Genomic DNA, 25,878 nt, shown 5'->3' with positions numbered 1-25,878 from the left:
AGCCTGAAAAAGCACAATCATTCATTATTTGCCTCATTTTTAACACCAGTCAAACTTTTGTTCTCAGCCGTTAGATCTGTTCTTGGTTGTTTAATCTACAGCTGTAAATGCACACAGCTCGAACACTAAACGACAAGCTTTCTAGCTAGAATTACCAAAATACCCTTACTAAAACAATCTTTGAAAATAGAAATTGTATTAAGTTAAAACTTTGTACAGATTTTACTGCGTGTTGTACAAGTAGGTGTTGGATGTGTGTGTGGATTTAAACAAATGTTTTCTGGAAACTGGATGCTACAATTCTGTCCACACAATCTTTTCTCGTTGGCAGTTAGAAAAGTTGTTAAAGAACCCTGTATAAAGTCATTATTGTAATAAGAACCTTATACTATGGTTTTATTTCATTTATAGACTCTTAGAATTTTTAACACTCTCTATGCTAGATTAAATTATTGCCAAAATCATCCTTGAGGTTTGAGTATTTTGTTAGTTTCATCCATAACAATTTTTTATATCATATTGCCCTTTACCTTTGAAACTTTTTGCCATTTTCATAAAAAACGTCTAACTTTTTCATTTTTGCCAAAATCGTCCTTGAGTTTTGGGATTTTTGTCATTTTTATCCAAATGTCTGATAGAAAATACAAAGCAAACTAGATGTTTGGATAAAAATGACAAAAGGTCTCAAAAATGAAGGAAAATATGGTACAAAAACGTTCTTTTGTATAAAACTGACAAAAAAGACTAAACCTCAGGGACGATTTTAACAATTATATTATATATATTATAAATTAGCAACAAAAATGTGCAATTCAAGTTGTACATTATGCTTTGGGATTTAAAAAAAAAAAAACTTGATTTTTTACTTTTAACTCAAAGATTTTTACCTTTTACAATTTTAACCCTATATAATTTGTTTTTTAACTTTAACCCAAAACTTTTCATTATTTGCAATTTAACTTCACAACTTTTGTCACTTATACTTTTCATCTTTCGCAAATTTTCGTTTTACATATAGTTCTAAATTTTTCGAGTTAATACGACGTAACGTACGACTGGTTCAACCTTTTTATGTTTTGTTTCAAATTTTGCAAGTTAACACGGCGCAACGTGCATGTATGGTTCAACGTTTTTACCACTATTTTTTCATGTTTGACAGGTTCGTCGCAACACTCAGATTCTAGGTCGAGTCAGTGTTAGTGGTCGATGACGGTTGTGTGGCATTAGTATTATTTGACACCGTTTTACGCCCCGCGGGGTGTGCTTTGAGGGGTTTTCAAAGAAAAAATGGTTATGCATATGGTTGCTGTAACCTTGGCTTTGGGGGTTTTCCAAAAAAATAGATTTTTTTTTATTTTTCAACCAAAAGTATTTCATAAAAAATTACTTTTAATTCAAAACAATTTGTTTTTACTTTTAACCTCAAACTTTTTATCTTTTGCAATCTATCCTCATAACTTTTTTTACTTTCAACTTTGGCCCTTAATAGTTTTCATTTTCCGTAAATTTTTCGCTTTATGCTTGGTTCTAAATTTTGTGACTAAACACATCGCAACGTGCGTCTTTGATTTAACGTTTCGTTCTAAATTTTGCGAGTTAACACGACGCAACATGCGTGTGTGGGTGAACGTTTTTACATCGTCTATTTTTTCCTGTTTGATAGGTTTAACATAACGTACGAATCCTAGATCGACTTAGTTATAACTAAAGAATCCCCGCCGCATTGCGGCGGGACGCAATTCTAGTTTATTCTAAAATTAGAGTTTACCTTTTGATTTTCTTGGGCTTCTTTTTCGTCTTGGGATTAGTGGGACCAGAATATAACTATTATTTTAGCATTAAAGTTCGTCTTTTATTTCTTAATACATCGTACTAGGGGGAACACCCGTGCGATGCACGACATGCATAATAGTTATTGTTTTTTCCTGGAACGACGACTGATATAGATAGTGCGTGACACGGTACGAAAGTGCGAATATAGTATAGATTTTTAAAACAAAAACCGGTTTTTTTTAAAGTTAGCCGTTTGACCATGGTTATTTTGACCAAAGTCCACTCCTCGTTCGGCGCTTTGTGGTAGCACTACCAGTCAAAAAAAGGCCCAAAACGCACGAGGGTACAGTGTTCCCCCGCGTTTTTAAGACGCTTTGAGAGAGGTTTGCGCCCCACCACATGTGGTCTCACAAAACTTCAATTCTATGGACGTGTGGTTTCTCAACCCTCTTCAAAAGACGTCACAGTTTTCAAATTTTTTTATTTTTATTTTTTCTTTTTTATTGTTTTAGATAGTGTAAAATAGATGTTAAATATATATATTATACTACATGCACATACACATATAAATTCAGTTTTGACATCTAAAAGTCAAATTGCAGGTTTTGTTCCCTTTTATAGATAAGAAAGCAGTTTATTATTTATTACTAAAATGTTGTATTAACTTTATTCTGCAACATATTCTTTATAAACTATGCTTACCTTGACATAACCTAATAGCTATATTTCCTTATTAGAAGTCTCTTATAATTGAAAATTAGTACATATTATTACCTTGCTGGTGAACACATTTACTCTATGTTTAGGGAACAATTTGATTAGGTTGCTGATATTGAATTGAATATCACACCAAATTACAATAGCAGTTTATATTGCTACTATTCACCCAAATCAAGCACCTTAAATAAGTCAGTGTTTCTCTATATTCAAAAAACGAACTATAACTGACGATTATTAAATTGCAACAGTCAATTCAATCCAAATACTGCAATAGAGACATAAAATCTACCACAATTCGTTGGTTAATCACGTATAGTTCTTAATCGATTAGAATCAGAAAAAAGGAAATTGACTCACCGTAACTTAAAATCAGGAAGAAGGCGAACAAAGGGGCGGAGTTTTTCGAAATCAATGACCCCTGTCTTTCATTGTTATTCCTTGAATGAGGTAAGCAAGACCCCATACTACACACTACATACACATACATAAAAATTGGGTTCTATATTATTTGTATAAACACCGATTGGAAACCCTCACATTGCATTTGATGAAACCCTAATCAATATAAACACACACACTAACACTCACGAATCGAATCGAATTTATAAAAGGAAAAATTCTGGCTGTTTTTACCTCTTGCTGCTCCAAATCTTCATTACCATACATTATCTTCATCTTAGAGATATAGATATTGCACTTAAAGGTCTCAACCATCAAAATACGATCCAAGGGCTAAAAAGTGGTTCCTAATTATGCAATAGTTATCATTTAAACCTTATTCCATGAGACTTGATGTAAGATGCAAAGAGCATTCTTTTGAGTTTTAAACCATCTGTAATTAAGTTCATTATTTAATCATTATTGTTGCAATTATTAGGTATTATAGATAATAATACCCCATGAAATTACCTTTTAGTAATTTTCGTTTCTAATTGGTTAGCATCTTTTAAGTTTTAAAACCATTTATAGTTATAATTAAATTCATAATAACGTTGATTAAGTTTTTTTATATTTAATTATTATTATTATTATTATTATTATTATTTTTTTATTTTTATTTCATATGATGTTCATCAACTATCTGATAAAATTGCAAAAAAGGTTGTAACCTTATTTGTATGATGTTTAGCAATTACTAAACCAAATAATAATGACTTAATTATAAAATTCAATCAAGTAATCGGTTACGGAGAACTTGAAATGGAAAAGCAATGTAAATATGAGGAAGGTGATGATGTTCAACTAAGTCAAATGATTTAATTCTTTATCAAGTATTTAACAATACTTAATTTATAAAGTTATCAATTTAATTGTATTTATCAATTTATACTCATGTAGAAAGACTAACTCCCTTTACTAACTTCATTGAGTTGTTGTACTATAAGCATAATATGTTGCAATTATTTAAATTTGGTTGGAACCCTTGTGAAATGCTTTATACGATAGTATAGATAAACGCAATCAATTTAAATCTTTTGCGCGGGTTGAAAACATCCGAGCCCTTAAAATTTGCTGCCCAATCCTGTCAAACAATACCTCCTCAAATATTTCCTCTGCATCTATATTGCCTATATATAGTATCAATTAAATCACACAAAAGCATCATATGTTTAAAAAAAATAGTAAAGTAGAAATTAAAAAAGGAAATACCAATAGGCCAAATAAATGTCTATCTCCAAATGAATAACTTTTCTCGTATCCACCCTTTTACACCTCCATATACATGAAGCTGCAAAAAGGAAAAAGACTATAAATTTATGAACAATTAAACAATACATTGGTAAATGGTTCCAGATACTATAGTCATGCAAGGGTACCTTGATGAAGTATGAAGTGTCTGTCTTTTTGTATCCAATAACCTGTGTGTATACTTTATATGTAATATAAAATCATAATTTGAAAAAAAAAACCACTAAATCACCAAAAACATAATAAAACATCAATATAAACTCATAGATTATGTAAAAGAAAACTGTTATCCCATTTGAATATTTTAAGAAACAAACCAAAGTTTTTTCGAATAAATGTTGAAATGGGTATAAAAGAACACACCTTTCCACCAAGATAAATAAATTTCATATTAACTTATCTCTTTCTTATCTCTTTCTTTTCGACTCTAACTCGCACAATAGTAGACAAAGGAGTTGATGTTGAGTGAAATGGTGAATTTATAGCAATGATAGGAGATTCCTTAATCGGTCAAATTTATTACATATTGATTGAAATTGGACCTTTGGAGTGCTTTTGCGGTTTATCCCAATAGGTTTCGTTTATTAATTGCATTTAAGAACCGAACTTATTATTGTATTATTATAATTAATTGTGATTATATTCTCATTTAATTATTTTTTTATTTTTTAATATTAATGTAGAAAGACCATTTCACCCCTTACTAACATCATTAAGTTGTTGTACCATAAGTATAAAAGATTGTAATTACTTAAATTTGGTTGGTATCCTTATGAAATGCTTTATAATATAGTATAGATAGATAGATATAGATATAGATAATTATTTTTTTATTTTTTAATATTAATGTAGAAAGACCATTTCACCCCTTACTAACATCATTAAGTTGTTGTACCATAAGTATAAAAGATTGTAATTACTTAAATTTGGTTGGTATCCTTATGAAATGCTTTATAATATAGTATAGATTAGGTTCTAGCATTAATGTACTGTACTATATGTTAATATGGTGTTTCATGCATTGCTTTGTTGCAAATTGTGTTGTTTTATTTGTAAATTATTATTATTATTTATAATAATCTAATTAATTTAGCCAAAATCTTGTTAATAATATATTAGAATATATATATATATATATATAAATAGTTATTTTAATACTTTTATTATTTTAATATTATAATAATAATTCCTTTTTTTTTACTGTTTAACTTTAATTTAATGATTTTTTAGTATCACGGAGTGGAATAAGGTTGGTGTCAACCGGTACTGGTATCGAAAATACCGGTACGGTCTTGTTTGGTATCGGTACAAATAGTAATTTTAATATTTTAATAATATATATAGTTTTTTATATATTTTTATTATTTTAATATTATAATAATAATTCTTTTCTTTACTTTTTAACTTTAATTTAATGATATTTTTATGATACTTATGATATTTCGGTTTAAATTTTATCTTAATCTATTAAATTCTGATACTAATATCATGGATAAGTTCTTAATATTTGATATCATTTGGATCCCTTTACCTATTTTTTTTATTATATGTTTTCTTTGAAAATATATTGTTGTGTTTTTATTACGAATTATATTTGAGCTACTTTTAATATATTAGTTACTTCGAAATTTAAATTTATGGTTACCTTGTCAAAGATCATTTTATAGAATAATCATAAGTTTGGAATAATTATCTTTAAACCAATTATTAAAACAAATTAAGATCAAAGTTAACTTTAAACTAATCTACCTTTATCTATAATATATTATTTAGTATAATGTGTTATTGATGATATTAATTTTAATGATTATTGATATATAATTATTTTATTTTATTTTTTATCTTATCTCTTATTTATTTAATATAAATTAAATGCAATTAATAGGATTTTTATAGGATGATGCATTTAAAACAACCATAAATTTTGGTTTTAAAATAGAACATATAACTAAACTTTAGAATATATATAGATACTCGTATTCCTACAACTTACATACACCTATCAATAGTTAGTTTTACACTCGTTTGGTAACCGGATCCTTTGATGTCATAATCACATGAGTGGTTTTATACCACTAGATATTCAAAATCAACAAACATGTTCACCCAAATTTTCAACAACTACATACATGAGTGTCGGCGGAAATAGTCGATAAATGTGGTTGGCCATTTTTTACGGTTATTTTTTTATAATAGTTATTTACAGGTCTTGTCAAATTACAATTTTATCTCAATTTTAATATTACGAATTTGTCCCTGCATATAATAATTATTTATAGGTGTTGCCAGGTTACAATTTTATCTCAAGTTTAAAATTACGAATTTGCCCTCCGTTTCAAAATAAAATTTTGGTTTTGTTCCCTGCTTAAATTTATGATTTTGCCCTCAGTTAAAAAATACGATTTTGCCCACGGTTCAAAATAAAATTATGGTTTTGCACCCAGCTAAAGTCCTGCCAAATTACGATTTCGTTCCCAGTTTAAAATTACGATTTCGCCCCCAGTTCAAATAAATATTTGGTTTTGCCCTCAGCTAGAAATTACGAATTTGCCCGCAGTTAAAAAAATACGATTTGCCCTCGGTTCAAAATATTATTTTACCTCCATTTCAAAATTACGATTTTACCCCAGCAAAAAATTGCAATCTTGCTTCATTTTTTTTTTTTGACGCAAGACAAGTAAAATTACAATTATTATTATTACTACTACTGAAAAGCATAGCCGTTGATGTTTACACCTCCCGACTTTGGTAGTGTTTTATTTTACTTGGTTGACTAATTTTGTTTTTGTTCGTGCCAAACAGTTGTCTAGCACACGCTAATCCGTCCTGACAAACTATTGTTTTGCCCCAAACTCTAAATTACACGCTTGCCATCGTTTTAGTTATTTTTTTATCATAAATGTGGTACTGTTTTTCTTTAATTGGTTAATCCGATGATCTTTTTTGAGATCGTGTTATAAGTAGCATGTATAACTAACCGAAATAAAGACGTACATGTTATTAAACTAAGAAATATTCGGTTTAGCGCCCTGAATGCGGGCGGCGCATAACATTCAAGCAATCACGCCTTCACACAGCCCCACGACCCGCCATAACTTCATGCGATTGGGCCTTATTTTCATGTGATTGGGCCTTTAATTTCGGTTGTTGGGTATTTAATATTTGATTGGGTTTTAGCATCAACGTATAAACTAATTTTTGGGGCCTTTTATCAATATACGCAATATTCGACATATAAAACACTTTCGGGGCCTATAGAACGTGGTAAACTTCAATGTTGATACTTGATAGTGTGAGAGTTGCAAAACTCTTAGGAGGTCTGTTATGCACACAAAAGGCTTTAGTCCGCACTAGACATGTTTTTATACTTAAAAGCTATTTGTGATCCATCTAATATTCTAATGCATTTTTCATTTACCATATACTATAATTGGATTTTAGGCTATAATCAAGTTCTTCGGCTTCTGCAGAACTAGAACTCACTAACCGGTATGTTATCTTTACTTTAAATGTTCTTAAAGACTGGACTATGCTTACTTTGTTTAAATGTATCTGAATTAAAGATTTTGATACGCAAAGAAAACCCTTTAGGTGTGTATTAGACATGATAACACGTCTACCCATATTAAATACTTAATTTTTGACCCATAATAAAACATATAAAACATAAATTTGTAGCCCAACATATTAAAATGACTAACATTATTAAACCAATATCTTTGCTATAATCTCATATGATATATACATATAAGAGTTATTTTTTCGTTTCTTTATGCTTTAGAGTTTAGACATTATTTTATACCACTATATTAATTAATTAAAATCAAACCGAAACAACATTATTAATATAATGCTAGTGGGTATTTAAATATCTAGTTTAAAAATATATGCCTTAATTGGTGGTTCAAATGCACCATCAACTTTGCACATTTCCAACTAAACAAAGTTAAGTGCTGTTTGAATAATTCTTGGATAGGCATAAATGCCACTTGTGACCTATAGTGCCTTTTGATGACTCACCTCCACATTGGCAAGAACATATTCTTGCACTTTTGCACAGATGGCAACTTCTCATTGGTCCTCATTTGTTTAATTAAGATAAAACCTAAACTACAATTAATTATTTTCATTGAACATCATCTGAATTATATATAAAAAAGAGATTAAATCGGCCCAAATAAATAACAAACTATGTCAACACAAATTTCGTACTTAAAATCCATAAACATTATTAGAACATATGTAATGGGGCTTTATAAGGGCATGAAAGATTTTGATAATGCCCTTACACCATTACTCATGGGCATTATAGGGGCATGAAGAGTGAGGGGCATTTCTATAATAATGCCCAAAGAGAAGAAAAATAATGGAAAATAATAAATGAAATGGGCATTAACCACAATGGGCTGGCAATTGGGTACCTGTTAAGACACGATTAGACCTGTTTGACTGAAAAATACACCCTTTGACTTTTTTAATTTTTAAAATAATTAAAATTACAATGTTAGGATCTATCATTTATTCATCTTTGTACATAAAACATAAAACTGTTTTATAAACATGAGGTGGAAAGTAGTTAAACGAGTCGTAATCATGTTTGAAACTTATGTTGTGCGCGCCGTCAGAAATCTGTTAAACCTGTTAAGACACGATTTGCCAGCCTTAAATGAACCTCCACGTTAGTGCCATGTCACCCACCTCTAATCCACAATTCAAATCCACTATCCTAAGGCCATGTGTAGTCATAAAGCCCCTTGTGGGACATTATGCGACAAGTGGCGAAACGCGTAAGAGATGGACTTTATAGCGCTTTATATCACAAGAGGGTGTGGTGGTAAGGGGGTTATATAACCCCTTCAATTATACATACATATGTATGTATATATGTGTGTGTGAGTTGGGAAGAATGATCACGCCGTTATTGTCATTGCGGCTCCACCATTTTCACCCCCATAGCCCTGCCCCGTACCGGTGTTCTGCGGCACTATGGGGCGCTATGCTGGAATCTCCCGTGATATGCCGCCCTATTAAACAAGACCTAAGGTTGTGATCATGACCCAAACCATTATCCCCTTATTTATTTTAATTTATTTTTCTCTAGAGAAAAAGGAAATGATTACTGAAAAATGGAAAGTAAGATCATGGTTGCCATGGTTTAATCCATGCAAACCATGGTGGATTAGGGAAGTGGTGGTATAGTCTTTCATTCATGTTTCTGTGTGACGAATCATGTCCCAACTATGACCCCCACACCCTTTAACCTTAAAGTAAAAATATACTATTTTAGAAATAAAACCAAACTAAATCAAACAACTATTACATTTTCATTTCAGGAATTGAGCTTATCGACTATTTAAAACATGTAACTTTTTATAGAAGTTAGTTTGATTCGAAACTTTTGTAGGAACCATTCGCGTAATTAAATAAAATAAAAACAATTTTTATTAAATAATTACAATACAGAAATAAGAAAGCTGGAAAAACAAGTACAATTACAACTGAAATAAAGGAAATACAAGAATGAAGAAGAAACATAAATACAATATGGCTGAGGCACGTGTTCAACACGCTTCCCTTAAAACAAATTCCAAGTCTCCCAAAAGCACTCGTTTTATTTCTCAGGGTACAACAACGAAGCAGTATGTACTGCCGGAGCTGGCACAGGAACCCGAATTCTACCTTGAAGCAAGTAAGAACGAGATCAGAAATGTGGAGAGAATGATTGTTTGCATATGTTGTGTAGTTGCCGGTGTCCTTCTGCTGTGGAAGAGATGTATTTATACAGCATCTGAAATGAAACAGCCAAAACCGAATTAAAGGAGAGAATTAAATTGCATTAAATGTCTTCAATGCAATTTAATTCGTTATTTAATTCTCAGTTGAAACCGTTGACTCGTCAGTTTCGAATGCTGAACTGAAAGTGCTCAGTCATTAATGTCTAAAAGCTTCTGCGCGCGCAAGTCACACTGGTGCAAAGTGCGCCATAAAAGCGCCACATTACGCCCATCGCCCACGCCACGCGTGCGTGAGTGAGAGTTAGGGTGCTCCCCTTCGCGAGTACATTTAGTGTATGCTTCCATGAAACAATAAGGTAGTGTTTGGTATGCAGGAATGAGAGGTGGAATGGAATGGATGATTACGAGAGAATGAAGAAAAGGGTGTTTGGTTGGTCAATGGAATGGAATCACCCATTCCAAAATGCATTCCATTCCCTCAAAATCATTCCTTCCACCCCCCATGTTTTTTTTCCATTCCATCCCCTCTTGCACCATTCATCAACAACACCACAACCCACCACCTTCGCCACAACCCACCACCACCACCCACCACCGACGCCATCGCCGCCACCCGCCACCACCTCACCCCGACAGCCACCACCGCCGCCGCCACCCACTCGCCACCGTTATCACCCACAGGTGCGACCAACCGCTAACGACACTCGCCGCCGTCGCCCACCACCATCGTCGACGCCACTGCCACCGCCACCATCAATCGTCGCCGCCGCCACCAACCACCATCTCTGCTTCCACCTACCACCAACGACCACCTTGCCACCACCACCACTGGTCATCGCCGCCGCACCGCCACTCGCCGCCACCACCACCCATCGCCGCCGCTGACACCCACCACCGCCACCTATAACCACCCACAATCACTACCACCGACCACGACCACGACCACCACCACCACTCACCGCTGATTTTATTACTCCGTTTTTCTTGCCTACCGAACAATACACAATAATAACTCATTCCATTCACACATGGTAACCAAACAAGACATGGAATGGTAATGATCCATTGCATTCCCTCGTCCATTCCATTACCTCGTCCATTCCATTCCTTCTTCTATTCCATTACCCCATACCAAACAGACCCTAAGGATTGAGAGTTCCCACTTAAATACCCCTTTAAGTTTCATCTCTCCTCCTATGTGGGATAAGGTGCCATTTTCTCAATTTTTCAGCATTCAATGTTTCAACCACCAAACTTTGAGTATCGATATCTCATTCATCTTAGCTCCGTTTTGGACATGGTTTAGTTCTTTGCAAAGCTCTTCCAACATAGAACACAAACCCACAAATAAATATATCAAAACACCTCAATTTGTTATATTTATTTCTAGTCCAAAGTTAGGAAAAAAACTTTTCTTATATTTGTGAAAAATGCTATTTTCACAAAATTTTCAACAATTTTTAAGGTTGTGAAGTACTATAATGTATTAAATAATATAGTACTGATTTTTTAGAGGAAAAAAACAACCTCATGTAAAAAATACACAAATAAGGAGAAAACTACTAGGAATACCGAATATGTAACACTTCAACATATTATGGATTTTGTTCTCTTACTAGTGAACAACCAGGTCTCAAGTAAAGAAAATAAAATACACAAATAAGGAGAAAACTACTAGGAATACCGAATATGTAACACTTTTGTTCTCTTACTAGTGAACAACTAGGTCATATTTCATAGCTAAGAGTAACCAATCATAAATTAAGCACTTCTACCAGTTTCAGTTTAGAGAAAAACCTTCAAATTAAAAAAATAAAATACACGGATAGTACCTGTGGTTTGTCAAAGTAACACATATAGTCCTCAACTTTTCAAAATTACACCCGTGCTTCCTGTGATTTAACAAGTTGTTACTCGAATAGTCCCTAGAGTGGATGACTGTTAGTTATCTCAGTTAAGTATGTGTGAAATGACATAATTACCCTTGCTAAAAGAGAAAACATTTAAATTAAAAGAGTTATAAGTGGAGCTCACTTTTTTTTAATTTAAGTATATTAAACCACCCCCACCCCACCCTACCCTATCCTACCCTTAGACTGTGGGGTATGGAGCTTGGGTTGGGGCGTGGGTTGGCTGAAAACGCCCAAGCAACCAACCTGGGTGGACTTGGGTTGGGGTGTGGCCCAAGGGACAGGAGTTTAAAGCCGGACGTGGGCGGGTCTATGACTATGACATGGCGGGCTCTCAATGGCCAAACCAAACTAGCCGTTGGGGCATTTAAAAAAAATTTCCTTTATAAATACCTTACAATATTTAACATTTTTCTCACACAATATCAAACACATAAAACACAATCTTGCCATGACTTCTTCAAGTTCAAGTGAATTGTCATCATCATCTGACGATGGTGCGGAAATATTTCTACAAACGACCGCGACGGTAGTGAAAGCTATTGTGGAGAAGTATGAGTAGAAACTTATTTTTAAGGATATCTAGAGATCTTGAGGAGAAGTATGTTTATTTCCAACAAAAACCGGATGTAACCGGGCAATTAGGATTTAGTAAGTGGCAAAAGGTCACGACCGCACTTAGGCAGTTAGCGTACAACAATAGTTCGGACATTATGGATGACTATTTAAAAATGTCTACACGTGTAGCTAGAGAAAGTCTTCACAACTTTTGTTCGTGTATTTTAGAACTTTATAGGAAAAGATATTTGAGAAAGCCCTCGTTCAGTGACATGCAACAAAATTGGAACATCACGCAGATTATCATGGGCTACCCAGGATGCTAGGTAGTTTAGATTGTATGAAATGGCTTTGGGAACTTTGTCCTACCGCATGGCAAGGCGCTCACACGAGTGGATTTCACGGGATGCCAGCCATCATGCTTGAAGTGGTTGCGTCCCAAGATCTTTGGATATGGCATGCGTTTTTCGGTATGACAGGTTCACATAATGATATTACCATCATAAACCACTTGCCCCTTTCAATGATCAAATAAATGGTATAGGACCCAAAGGAACTTTCTTTGTAAACGGGGTTGAGTACGTGTATGGGTACTACCTAGTTGATGGGATTTACCCAGAGTGTGGGGTTTTCGTAAAATCGTTCACAAGACATGGTACCATAGATCCAAAGAGATTAAAGTTTAACAGGGTTCAAATGGCTGCACATAAAGACGTCGAGCGAGCATTCGGTGTTTTGAAGAAAAGGTGGCGAATATTGGCAATGCCTTGTCGACTATGGGACAAGGATCAGATTGGAAATGTGATGTACGCATGTATCATTCTTCACAACATGATTTTGGATGATGAAGGTAGAGCGGTCGTTACCTACTATGATGATGATGACCCCAACCAGGTAACGTAACAATTACAGACGAAGATAAAGCGTCAAATGAATTTTTGATCAAGTAAAGGGATATACATCACAACCTTCGATCTGATTTGGTGGATCATGTTTCAACGATTCCTGGGTTCGAAACCGACGAAGAATGATTGTTTTTTATTTTGATAATTATTATGTATGTTTATGTAGATTTTAATGGTTATAAATATATATATATATATGTATATTAAAAAAATGATGTGGCTTGGCCACGCCAGCCCAGCCACGCCCACCATACCCCTTACAACTTGGGTTTGTGTATTGAGTTCTTCAAGTTACACGTGTCAACCCATGCCCCAAACCCCCGCCCCACCATACCCCACGGTCTTATTCTCCATCCACCTGCAACCTCCCCGCAAGTCCTAGGAAGCTTCTGATTTCCGAAGGATTCTTCGGAGGGTTCCATCTTGACACGATGCCATGTGAATCGCTAGAAACATATGAAGTGTATAGCTAACCCGGATTCTAAGAAAAGTACCAAGACCCATCTATTCTAAATAAAATTCCTTAGATCCACCATCTACTCTAACAACCAACAGATACAACTAACCTCAGCCGCCATCATCTTCCCCAACTCGACCCAACAACACAAAAACCACCACCTGAAACCCCAACCTGCAATCTAATCCCCAACTCCCTCTGACCACCACCACCATTGAATTCCATTTAATTATCGTTAATCTACTATTTCGGAGTAAAAAACGCTAATTTCATTAAGAATTTGGGAGTATTTTGTACATAAACCCTAATACTTCATCTGACAAAATAGAAATTCATTACTGAGCAACGTGAGAATAACGATTCTGCAACAAGTTATCGAAGAAAAGAGCAAAGAGTAAGTTACCTCAGAGAGAGAAGGTGCAGATTTTTATCAATGGTGACTGATGAGTTACTGCTATGTATGTCTGTGCGAAATGCTTGATTCCAAAACCTTTTTACGAAAGCTTTATACAAGAATATCTTTGTTCCTCCTTCATGTTTAATAAATTGACTCAGCCGCCATTTAATTTTTATCGTCCACCACCACCGTGCATCACCGTCTTCACTACCGGAAGCAAAATTACACACCAGAGACGAGTTCTGATTGATGAGTTATCTGCCGATGGGATTAGTTGCGGGTTTCATCCGAGAAGAGAACTAAAAAGTTGGACAAAGATTGTTTAAAATCAGGTTTGGATCTGATTATTTTTTATGAAGAGATTCAGTTAGAAAGAGATGATTGGTGATTGCAATTTGCTTTGAGATTGTTGCAAGTTTTGTTTTGGTTCATGGTGTAATGTTGGTGGACCAGGTGGTGGTGGTTCATGCTGTGATGGTGATGGTCCGGTGGTGGTTGTCGACAAATGGTGGCCGGGGTGAGGAAAACAGGGGTATGGGCCTACACTATAATAATAATAATAATAAGTTAATTCAGATATTTTTAATTGTTTTTCTTTTAGCAAGGGTAATTATGTCATTTCAAACCCACTTAACTGAGATAACTAACGGTCATCCACTCTAGGGACTATCTGAGTAACAACTTGTTAAACCACAGGGAGCACGATTGTAATTTTGAAAAGTTGGGGACTATAGGTGTTACTTTGACAAACCACAAGGACTATCCGTGCATTTTACTCTTTAAAAAAGTAAAAAAAAAAAAAGAAAGAAACACGTAAAACCGAACTGATGATCGGTCCTTCCACCCGTTAACCTTTTATATTTTACAACTATTTCGCAAATTAGTTAATCCGACCATATATTTTTATAGCTAGTTTAGAAAACAAATCTGTATCAAACGTCATTATTATAAATGGCTCTTACTATACTCACATCCCTACAGGGCCGACTCGTTAGTGTAATTGGGCTAGGTGACAGCTTAGGGCCTCTGAAAAATAGGGCCTCCAAAATTAAAAATAAATAAATATATATTTATAAAAAAAGAATATTTTATTTAAGGTGATATTTTTTAACATGAATACAAGTGTAGTCTGGTGGTAAGAACAAGATTTGGTTTTTGTAGAGGGCTGGGCTTAATCTCACCTGCTAGGCTGCTACCCATTTTAAAAATTATTAATCACTCCACTCACTCTTTTAATAAAGGGTTATTATTAGAATGTAAACCTTGCCTCCTTCATTCATTAACAATGATATATATATATATATATATATATACAATGATGCCTATCTCCTATTTTCATAAAGAGATTTACATAATCACATAACATAATTACATTCCATATATATCCATATTCCATTACACCCCCGCAGTCGAAGCTTGAGGAGGCCGAATGTTGAGACTAGACCGAAAATCATCAAACAAAAGAGGCAAGCCTTTAGTGAAGATGTCCGCAATCTGAAATCGAGATGGAACATGAAGGACACGAACTTGTCCACGCTGAACTAACTCACGAACAAAATGTATGTCTAACTCAATGTGTTTAGTACGCTGATGTTGAACCGGATTCCCCGAGAGATATACCGCACTTATATTGTCACAAAAAACAATGCTAGCCTTACGCATTGGTTTGTGAAGATCCAATAGGAGATTACGCAGCCATGACAATTCAGCAACGACATTGGCAACACCACGATACTCAGCTTCAGCACTAGATCGTGAGACAACAGCTTGACGCTTGGAAGACCAAGACAATAAATTAGTTCCAAGATAAACACAGTACCCGGAGGTGGATCTACGTGTGTCAGGACACCCGGCCCAGTCTGCATCTGTGTATGCACGAAGTGATAAATCGCCAAGCGAGCCCAAAGTGAGCCCAAAGGAGGCAGTACCCTTTAAGTAACGGATGATACGTTTGAGAGCATTCCAGTGATCAATACGAGGTGAGTGCATGTACATACACACCTGTTGAACTGCATAACTAATGTCGGGCCGAGTAAAAGTCAAAATTGAAGTGCACCTGCCAAACTGCGATACTGAGTTGGATTGTCGAAATCGGGGCTAGACGTGGCACTGAGCTTCGGATTGCAGTCAACTGGTGTGGCAACCGGGTTACAAGAAGTCATACCTGCTCGTTCAATAATATCATTAGTGTATTGTTGCTGAGAAAGAAACATAGAATTTCCCGTTCTAGTAACTTGAACCCCAAGAAAATGACTGAGAGGGCCGAGATCTTTCATGGCAAATTCATCACCTAGTCGACGCATAAGATGATCTCGAAGATGGTCCGTAGATGTAGTAAGAATAATGTCGTCGACGTATATTAGTAAGTAGGCCATATCAGTACCACGATGATAAACAAACAGGGAGTGATCACAACGACTTTGTCGAAAACCAAGAGAGATAACAAAGTCCGTAAATCGTTGGTACCATGCACGTGGCGCCTGTTTCAAACCATAAAGAGACTTCTTGAGAAGACATACATGATCAGGAAAGTGTTTATGCCGAAACCCCATCGGTTGATACATATAAACCGTCTCATTTAAATTACCATGTAAAAACGCATTTGTGACATCCAACTGATGTATCTTCCACGATTGAGACAAGGCAAGCGATAAAACAGTACGTATGGTAGCCGGTTTAACAACCGGACTAAAAGTATCACCACAATCCACCCCAATCTGTTGATTACTCCCATCACAAACCAAACGCGCTTTGTACCGTTCTAACGTACCATCCGACTTGTATTTATGACGAAACAACCACAAACTGCGTAGCACATTCATGTGTGGTTGTCGAGGGACAAGTTCCCATGTCTTATTTTTAATAAAGACATTAAACTCGAGGGTCATGGCGTTGAACCATTCCGGAACGGACAAGGCATCTTTGGGAGTTTTAGGTAACGAAACAACAGAAGTGGTGAATAAGTTAAGAAAGTGTCGCGGTTTGGTAATACCATCCATGGCACGAGTACGCATAGTGCGAGTGGAGGTAGAGGGAGGTGGAGAAGTCGTTGAATTAGAAGGTTGAGATGTGGTATCAGTGTGAATCGAGGAAGAAGAAGGATGAATTTGGGCCGAAGAGATCGGGTGAGATGACAGGAAGAGGAACACGGGTATTTTGGGCTGGATGAACAGGAGACGGGTGGGTAGGAGAGGTGGGCTGGGTAGATATGGGCTGTGGTGACGTGATCGGAGGGGGAGGGGTACTAGGTGGGCTGTTAAACAAAAGTGAAGGAGAGGAGCCGAAGGTTGGGCTGGAGTTAAATGGGCCAGCGTTAGGGATGTATCTGTGTCACACCCCAACCGATGGCGGAATCATCGGGGCGCGGCACTGAGCGAAACAGATTCTCCAGAAGTTTCCACAACAACTATATATAAATTCAGTTTATGTGACACGTCCCATACCGTGTCCTAAATAAATAACAAGTTATTACAGAAAGCAACTAGGCAAGTAATTCTGTTCCGACAACTCAGATTTAATTATTACAGACCAATGTTCATTATTTCTAGACCCCCTAGCCTTGATTTCATCACCATGCACCTAAGAATCCTAGCAACTTACGCACCTGTCACATACGTTAAAATAAAGTCAATACATATAATGTAAAGGTGAGCATACAAGTTTGATAATAGCATATAGAGTTCGAATAGTTTACGTATAACCAGCACGTACACAGATAGCAATGATGCATGTAAATTATCGACATGGACCTATCAATACCAGTGACTGCGGGTTGACTGTCCGAGATAGTTCGCAATACATGATCACCACCGTAAATCATGCAAGTAGGTTGTCCTTAGCAACCCCCGGGTAAACGGGTGCTGAGTCCAAACTATAGTACTATGTTGCTAAGGCAGGTAGATAGCTTTCCACGTGTAAACATAATAACAAGCATACTTTTAATCACGTAATATATGCAATCGGTTAGCGTTCAAATAGTTTGAATAGTGTGTTCGATTGTGATTTTGATAAGTAACGTATGTAACACCCAAAAGTGCTAAAGCAAAAGGGGTTCGAGTATACTCACAGTGATTGATTGTGGATTGAAGGGAGCGCTGAGAGTAAGATTAGCCTGAATAGTTCGATAGCATAACGATAAGTAACGCGGAAAAGTAAACAAGTATGGATGGATCGAATGGGCTGGTCGATCGAACGACAGGTTCGATCGGACGGCCTGTTCGATCGGCTGGTATATCCGATTGGGCAGTCCTGTTCGATCGGCCGGTTGGCTCGATCGGCTGAACCATTCGAGTGGATTGTTTCTTCCTCTAGTGTGTCTGTGTTAGAGGATTTGAACTTTTGAAGTTTTCGTTGCAGCATTTGAGAACACTGAAGTGTTCCTACATTTCAAGTCGTTCGATCGAACGGTTCGTTCGATCGGCTAGCTCACTCGATCGACTAGCTCACTCGATCGGCTAGGATCTTCAAGTTAGTCCCCAACTGAATGTCACTCGATCGAATAGTCTGTTCGATCGGCTGGCATTCTCTACTACGAACAAGTTGTGAAAACGATTAAGTGTTGAAGCATAGTATCTCATGATCCGAACAGTAATGTTTACCCATCGAGTGACCCATTCGATTGAACATTACTTCGTCAATACTATACTTCAAAAGTTTGGAAGTGTAGGACCATGTGCTAGCCGATCGGCTGGCCGGTCGATCGGCTGGCATGTCCGATCGGCTGGGCTGTTCGAACAGCCTAGCCGTTCGGCCAGCGTTTCTGACCTGGTCGGCTTTCCGTCTAACACTTGGTTGTTTGTTTATTTGTCATTCTTTCAAGGTAGCTTAACAACGTGTTGAACTACGATAACCTTCGTTCCTATTTGTTCCCTGGCTCGAACAGGAATCACCCAAGTCCGGTCGGTTGAACGGTTCGGAATGTCGGTGTAGAGTTTAACTCGAAATCGGTGAACCTTGCTTATAGAACCCGAATCTTGAACCTTTTAACCGTTTGAATTAGTTAGCCGGTTCAAGCTCCGTTTCTATCGGTTTGAAAGCATTGAGTGTAAAAGAGTTGAAAGAAAGTTGGAAATCCTTCTTTCAATCCTTCACATCATGAAAATGTCTAGATTTATGGTGGATCTTAACTTGTTTATGTGGAAATCGGTTAGATCTAAGCTAATCATAGTGGACTGAGGCCAAAACATGATGTTCTTCAAGAACACCATGATGACATCACCCAAGAACACTTAGATCTTGGTGATTTCACGGTTAGAATCCAAGTTTTGAAAGATAGAAAGGTGTAGAATCAAGTAATGATCAAGAACGTACAAGAATTAGAGTGAAAACTTACCGGGATTGAGAGAAATCTGAGAAAAGGTGAAGAAGATAGCTGGTTCGGTCAGAGCTTTCCAAAAATGGGAAGTATGATAGTGACATCCCTATTTATAGGCTTCCAAAAGAGGAAAGTGGCAGCCGATCGGCTGGGAGATCCGATCGAGTGGGCTGCTCGATCGGCTGGCAAGGTGCTAGCCGATCGGCTGGCCTGTACGATCAGGATGCTTCCTGTTAGATCCGCCACGCACTTCGAGTATTTTGCGATGATTTTCGACGTTTTGATTTTGATGGACGATGATACGGATACGATAGAGTTCCTAGTCAAATTACTTTTAATCCCAACTACTATATCTAACATACAATCTTCTGTAAGTCACGTTTCGATGTCGGTTTCGATTGAGTTTGATTGCTTTTCGAGTTTCGATTCGATTTTCGATTGATTTGCTTGAATACCACACCAAACATAAAGTAAACACGCACATGTAACACATAAGGCACACGCACACGTATAACAATACCACAATTCGCATAATTCGAGTCTCGAGTTCGATGATTGTTAGATCGGTTTGATTACTGATTAGTTAACTTTATCGCATTGTTACTTCCTATCATTCACAGTCGTAGATCAATTCGCGTTAAAACACATTCGATTACTTCAGTTCTGGCCGAATACAACACTTACTCCACATAATACAACTAAAACACAAAATCGACTATTTACAGTCAAAGGAAGTCAAGGTTGACTTGGACTTTGACTTTGACATTCGAAAATACGGGGTGTTACAGCCTCCCCTTGTTTAGGGAATTTCGTCCCGAAATTAGGCTCGAAGGCTACACGACACCGTGATTTACCAATTTGATGCTTCAGATCTATTTATTTGAACAACTGCGGGTACTTGGCCTTCATGTCGCTTTCGAGTTCCCAAGTGAACTCCGCACCTCGTTTGCCTTCCCAATTGACCTTCACGATCGGGATGCGAGAGCGCCTGAGCTGCTTGGTTTGGCGATCCATGATTTCGACAGGCTTTTCTACGAAGTGTAACGTTTCGTTGACCTGAAGATCGTCGAGTGGTACGATTAGATCATGATCAGCAAGGCATTTCCGGAGGTTAGAGACGTGGAAAGTCGGGTGAACGTTACTAAGTTCCTCCGGTAATTCGAGTCTGTAGGCGACTTTTCCGATTCTTTCCAGAATCCTAAAAGGTCCAACATATCGAGGCGCGAGTTTCCCTTTCTTGCCGAATCGGACTACACCCTTCCAAGGTGATACCTTTAGGAGTACGTAGTCACCAACTTCAAATTCAAGGGGCTTGCGTCTTTTATCGGCGTAACTTTTCTGTCTGTTCCGAGCTTTTACCAAGTTGTCTCTTATCTGGTGGATTTTGTCAGTCGTTTCTTGTAGAATCTCGGGACCGGTGAGTTGCGAGTGACCGATCTCGTGCCACACAATAGGCGATCGACATCTTCTACCATACAAAGCCTCGAAAGGTGCCATTTGGATGCTGGCATGATAGCTTGTCACACCCCAACCGATGGCGGAATCATCGGGGCGCGGCACTGAGCGAAACAGATTGTTCAGAAGTTTCCACAACAACTATCATACAATTCAGTTATATAACACGTCCCATACCGTGTCCCAAATAATAACAAGTTATCATAGAAATCAACCAAACAATATGGGAACTGTTCCGACAACTCAAATTCTTAATTATTACAAACCGAAAGTAAATATTGTTCTAAGACCTCTAGACGTCTATCCGTAAATCTTACTGACTACAGGTGCCAGTACAAGATCTACAGATAATTATGGCCCTGGAACAGGTACGTGGACCCTGTCCTAAGGTCACTGGCTCCTAGAAGTTTATTATTGCCTCGCTTCCCTAGCACGCTAGTAGCTTAAACACCTGTCACATACGTTAAAATAACAGTCAATACATATAATGTAAAGGTGAGTACACAAGTTTGATATAGCATATAGAGTTCGAATAGTTTACGCATAACCAAGCACGTACACAAGGGCAAACGATGCATGTAAATTATCGACATGGGACCATCGATACCAATGACTTCGGGTTGACTGTCCGAGACAGTTCGCAATACATGATTACCACCGTAATCCATGCAAGTAATTGTCCTTAGCAACCCCCGTGTGAACGGGTGCTGAGTCCAAACTATAGTACTACGTTGCTAAAGCAGGTAGATAGCACTCCACGTGTAAACATAATAAACAGCAATCATTTAGACAAGTAATACATGCAAGTAGGTTAGCGTCAAATAGTTTGTGTTGTTCGTGAATTTGATAGATTACGTATGTAACACCCAAAAGTGCTGAAAGCAAAAAGGGATCGAGTATACTCACAGTGGTTGATTGTGGATTGAAGGGAGCACTGAGAATAGGTTAGCCTGAATAGTTCGATAACACAACGATGAGTAACGCGGAAAAGTAAACAATGTACTTGGATCGAGTAGGCCATTCGATCGGACAGCAGTTCGATCGAGTGGGCTGTTCGATTGGTTTGAAAGTCCGTTCGAACATCCATTCGATCGGCTGGCTGGCTCGATCGGCTGGTTTCTTCAAGTGGATTGTTTCTTCCTTTGATGTGAAGGATGTGTTTGTGTATGATGGTTTGTACTACCTTTCAGGTTGGCCGATCGAACAGCTGTTCGATCGGTTAGCCCAACCGATCGGTTAGCATTGCATTGTTTTCAAATATGTCACTCGATCGGTTGGCATGTTCGATCGGGTGACATTCCAATGTTTCGAAAAGTCTAAGTGTTTTAAAGTATAGTATCTCATGATCCGAGCAGTAATGATTACAATCGAGTGGCGTAGTCGATCGAACAGTACCTCGTCAATAATACACTTTTGGTGAGTTGGTGGGTCTAAGTGCTAGTCGATCGGTTAGCCTAACCGATCGGCTGGCATAGTCGTTCGGTTGGGCTGTTCGATCGAACAGCCTAGCCGTTCGGCCAGCTTCTCGATTTGGTTAACCTATCACTTAACACTTGTTTCTTCCCGTGAATTGTTGATGTTTTAGAGATATTTTGACTACGAGTTGAACCACCAAGCTGAAGTCCCTATTTAGTCTACTGACTCGAGCAGGAATCACCCAAACTCGGTCAGAGACGGTTTGGAACCCAAGTTTAACGTTTAACCCGGAATCGGTATATCTCTCGGTAGAACCCGAATCTTGAACCATGTGTTCGTTTAGATTGATTTGTAAATCGGTTCAAGCTTCGTTTTCACCGGTTTGAGTGTAAAAGAGTTGAAAGATAGATGAAAACTCATCTTCCAATCCTTTTCCACCGTGAAATGTTAAGATCTTTGGAAGATTTTAGGTTATTTATGTGGAAATCGGTTAGATCTAGCTTATCCATGGTTGAATGAAGTCAAGAACATGAAGTTCTTGATGAACACCAAGAACACCATGATGACATCACTCAAGAACACCTAGATCTTGGTGATTTCATGGATGAAATCCAAGTTTTGAAAGATAGAAAGATGGAGAATCGATTAATGAACAAAAACGTACAAGGATTAGAACGAAATACTTACCGGTTTGAGAGAAATCTGAGATTTAGTGAGAAGAAGAGGCTGGTCGGTCAGAGCTTTTCCAAAAGTGGAAAGCTTGACAAGGACAGCCCTATTTATAGGCTTCCAAAAGAGGAAAGGGTCTGCTGATCGAACAGCATCCCTGATCGAGCAGCTGTCCGATCGAACAGCCTGTTCGATCGGCTAGCCTGTTCGATCAGGTTGCCCTGTTCGATCGGCTTGCCTGGTTTTTGAGTGTTTTGCGATGATTTTCGATATTTCGAGTTCGATGAACGATGATTTGAGGATGATAGAATTCCTAATCAAATTACTTTTAGTTCCAACTACTATATCTACATACAAGCATCCTTACAACCATTTCGGGTTCGATTTCCATTGGGTTTGATTCACCTTTGAGTCTTGATTGATTTGATTGATTCACCACACACTTTAACATAAAAGTAAACATGCCCAAGTAACACATAAGGCACACACACACGTATAAAAAGTACAAAAATCCCCACACTTGAGTTCGATGATTGATCTGATTAGCTTGATTATTGATTGACTAGCTTTATTGCGTTGTTACTTCCTATCATTCACAGTCGGTCGTTGATTCACAGTTCGATTATCGGTCGATTAGTTTGATTATACAACACTTACTCCAAATAATACGAAAATCAAAATGAAACTAAAATGAAATTAATCTTTATTAATCTTTAATTCCAATAACAGTCAACACTTAACTTTGACTTTGACTTTGGAAAACACGGGGTGTTACAGTCTCCCTTCCTTTAGGGAATTTCGTCCCGAAATTAGGCCGAGAACCGTACATCGCCGTGTGATTTTACCAATTTGATGCTTCAGATCTATCTAAATAACTGCGGGTACTTGGCCTTCATGTCACTTTCGAGTTCCCAAGTGAACTCCGCGCCTCGTTTGCCTTCCCATCGTACTTTTACAATAGGAATGCGAGAGCGTCTGAGTTGCTTGGTCTGTCGGTCCATGATTTCGACAGGCTTTTCCACGAAGTGTAGAGTCTCATTGACCTGAAGATCGTCGAGTGGTATTATCGCGTCGTGGTCGGCTACACATTTTCGAAGGTTTGAAATATGGAAAGTCGGGTGGACATTGCTGAGTTCTTCCGGTAATTCGAGTTTGTAGGCAACTTTACCGATCCTTTCCAGAATCTTAAAAGGTCCAACAAATCGAGGCGCAAGTTTCCCTCTTTTGCCGAATCGGACTACTCCCTTCCAAGGCGATACCTTTAGGAGCACGTAGTCGCCAACTGCAAATTCGCGGGGCTTGCGTCGTTTATCGGCGTACATCTTTTGTCTGTCCCGTGCCTTCACCAAATTTTCCCTTATCTGGTGGATCTTGTCAGTCGTTTCTTGCAGAATCTCGGGCCCAGTCAATTGTGAATGACCGACCTCGTGCCATACAATAGGCGAGCGACATCTCCTACCATATAAGGCTTCGAAAGGTGCCATTTCGATGCTGGAGTGATAGCTATTATTGTACGAAAATTCGACCAACGGTAGGTGTTTGCTCCAACTTCCACCAAAATCAATAACACACGCACGGAGCATGTCTTCAATAGTACGAATCGTTCTTTCAGTCTGCCCGTCGGTTTGCGGGTGGAATGCGGTACTCAAATTCAGCATCGTACCGAGAGCTGCTTGAAAAGTTTCCCACAATCTCGATGTAAACCGAGCATCGCGATCCGAAATGATGTCTCGAGGCGTACCATGATTCTTAATGATCTCGTCGGTGTAGATTTGGGCTAGCTTGGCCACCTTGTAGTCTTCTCGTATTGGCAAAAAGTGGGCTGATTTGGTTAGACGGTCGACTATAACCCAAATACTGTCGTGACCTGATGGCGTGGTCGGAAGCTTAGTTATGAAATCCATAGCTATGCTTTCCCACTTCCATACGGGTATCGGCGGTTGTTCGAGTAAGCCTGAGGGTCTTTGGTGTTCAGCCTTGACTCTTGCACAAGTTAAACAGCTACCAACATATAGAGCAATATCCCTTTTCATCCCAGGCCACCAGTACTTGTAGCGAAGGTCCTGGTACATTTTGTCCGCACCGGGATGAATGGAATATCGGGATTTGTGGGCTTCGTTCATGATGATCTTTCGCAAATCTGTCCTCCTCGGAACCCAGATTCGGTCCAGATAATAGAATATCCCGTTGGCTTTGCTCACGAGCTGAGTTCCATCGTGATAGATTTGTTCCTTCTTCAACGTACGCTCGTTAAAGCAAGCGTGTTGTGCTTCACGGATGAGAGCTTCGAGGTTATACTGAGCCTGAATGTTTCGAACACCTATCACGTAATTCTTTCTGCTGAGGGCGTCTGCAACTACATTCGCCTTGCCTGGGTGATAACGGATCTCACAGTCGTAATCGTTGAGAAGTTCTACCCATCGGCGTTGACGCATATTGAGTTCTCTCTGGTTAAAGATATGTTGTAAGCTCTTGTGATCAGTGAAGATCGTACACTTTGTACCATACAGGTAGTGTCGCCAAATCTTTAAGGCAAAGACAACTGCGCCTAGCTCGAGGTCATGGGTTGTATAGTTCCTCTCGTGGATTTTGAGCTGTCGAGACGCGTAAGCTATAACCTTGTCTCGTTGCATGAGAACACAGCCAAGTCCAAGGTTTGAAGCATCACAATAGACAACGAAGTCATCGCTTCCGTCCGGCAGTGTAAGAACTGGTGCATGGCACAGCATATGTTTGAGGGTTTGGAAAGCAGTCTCCTGCGCGGTTCCCCACACAAAAGGCTTGTCTTTATGAGTAAGGGAGGTAAGTGGTACAGCAATCTTGGAGAATCCTTCGATGAATCGCCGGTAGTAACCAGCCAATCCGAGAAAAGAGCGAACT

General features: G+C 37.9%; 1 long non-coding RNA gene across 1 annotated transcript; it reads right to left on the bottom strand.

Annotated features, from left to right (window-relative positions):
- Nucleotides 1-3,846: 3,846 nt before the first annotated feature.
- LOC110863763 lies at nt 3,847-4,500 on the bottom strand. Its single transcript, XR_002549345.2, has 3 exons — nt 4,311-4,500; nt 4,144-4,222; nt 3,847-4,061 (listed from the first exon to the last, which is right to left on the bottom strand). It is a non-coding gene; the product is annotated as an uncharacterized LOC110863763 (long non-coding RNA).
- Nucleotides 4,501-25,878: the final 21,378 nt, after the last annotated feature.

The sequence above is a fragment of the Helianthus annuus genome, chromosome 6 (genome assembly GCF_002127325.2).
Source record: "Helianthus annuus cultivar XRQ/B chromosome 6, HanXRQr2.0-SUNRISE, whole genome shotgun sequence".
In the NCBI taxonomy this organism is placed as follows: Eukaryota; Viridiplantae; Streptophyta; class Magnoliopsida; order Asterales; family Asteraceae; genus Helianthus; species Helianthus annuus.
The sequence above is the reverse complement of the archived record's forward strand: the minus strand, read 5'-3'. Positions and strand labels throughout refer to the sequence as shown.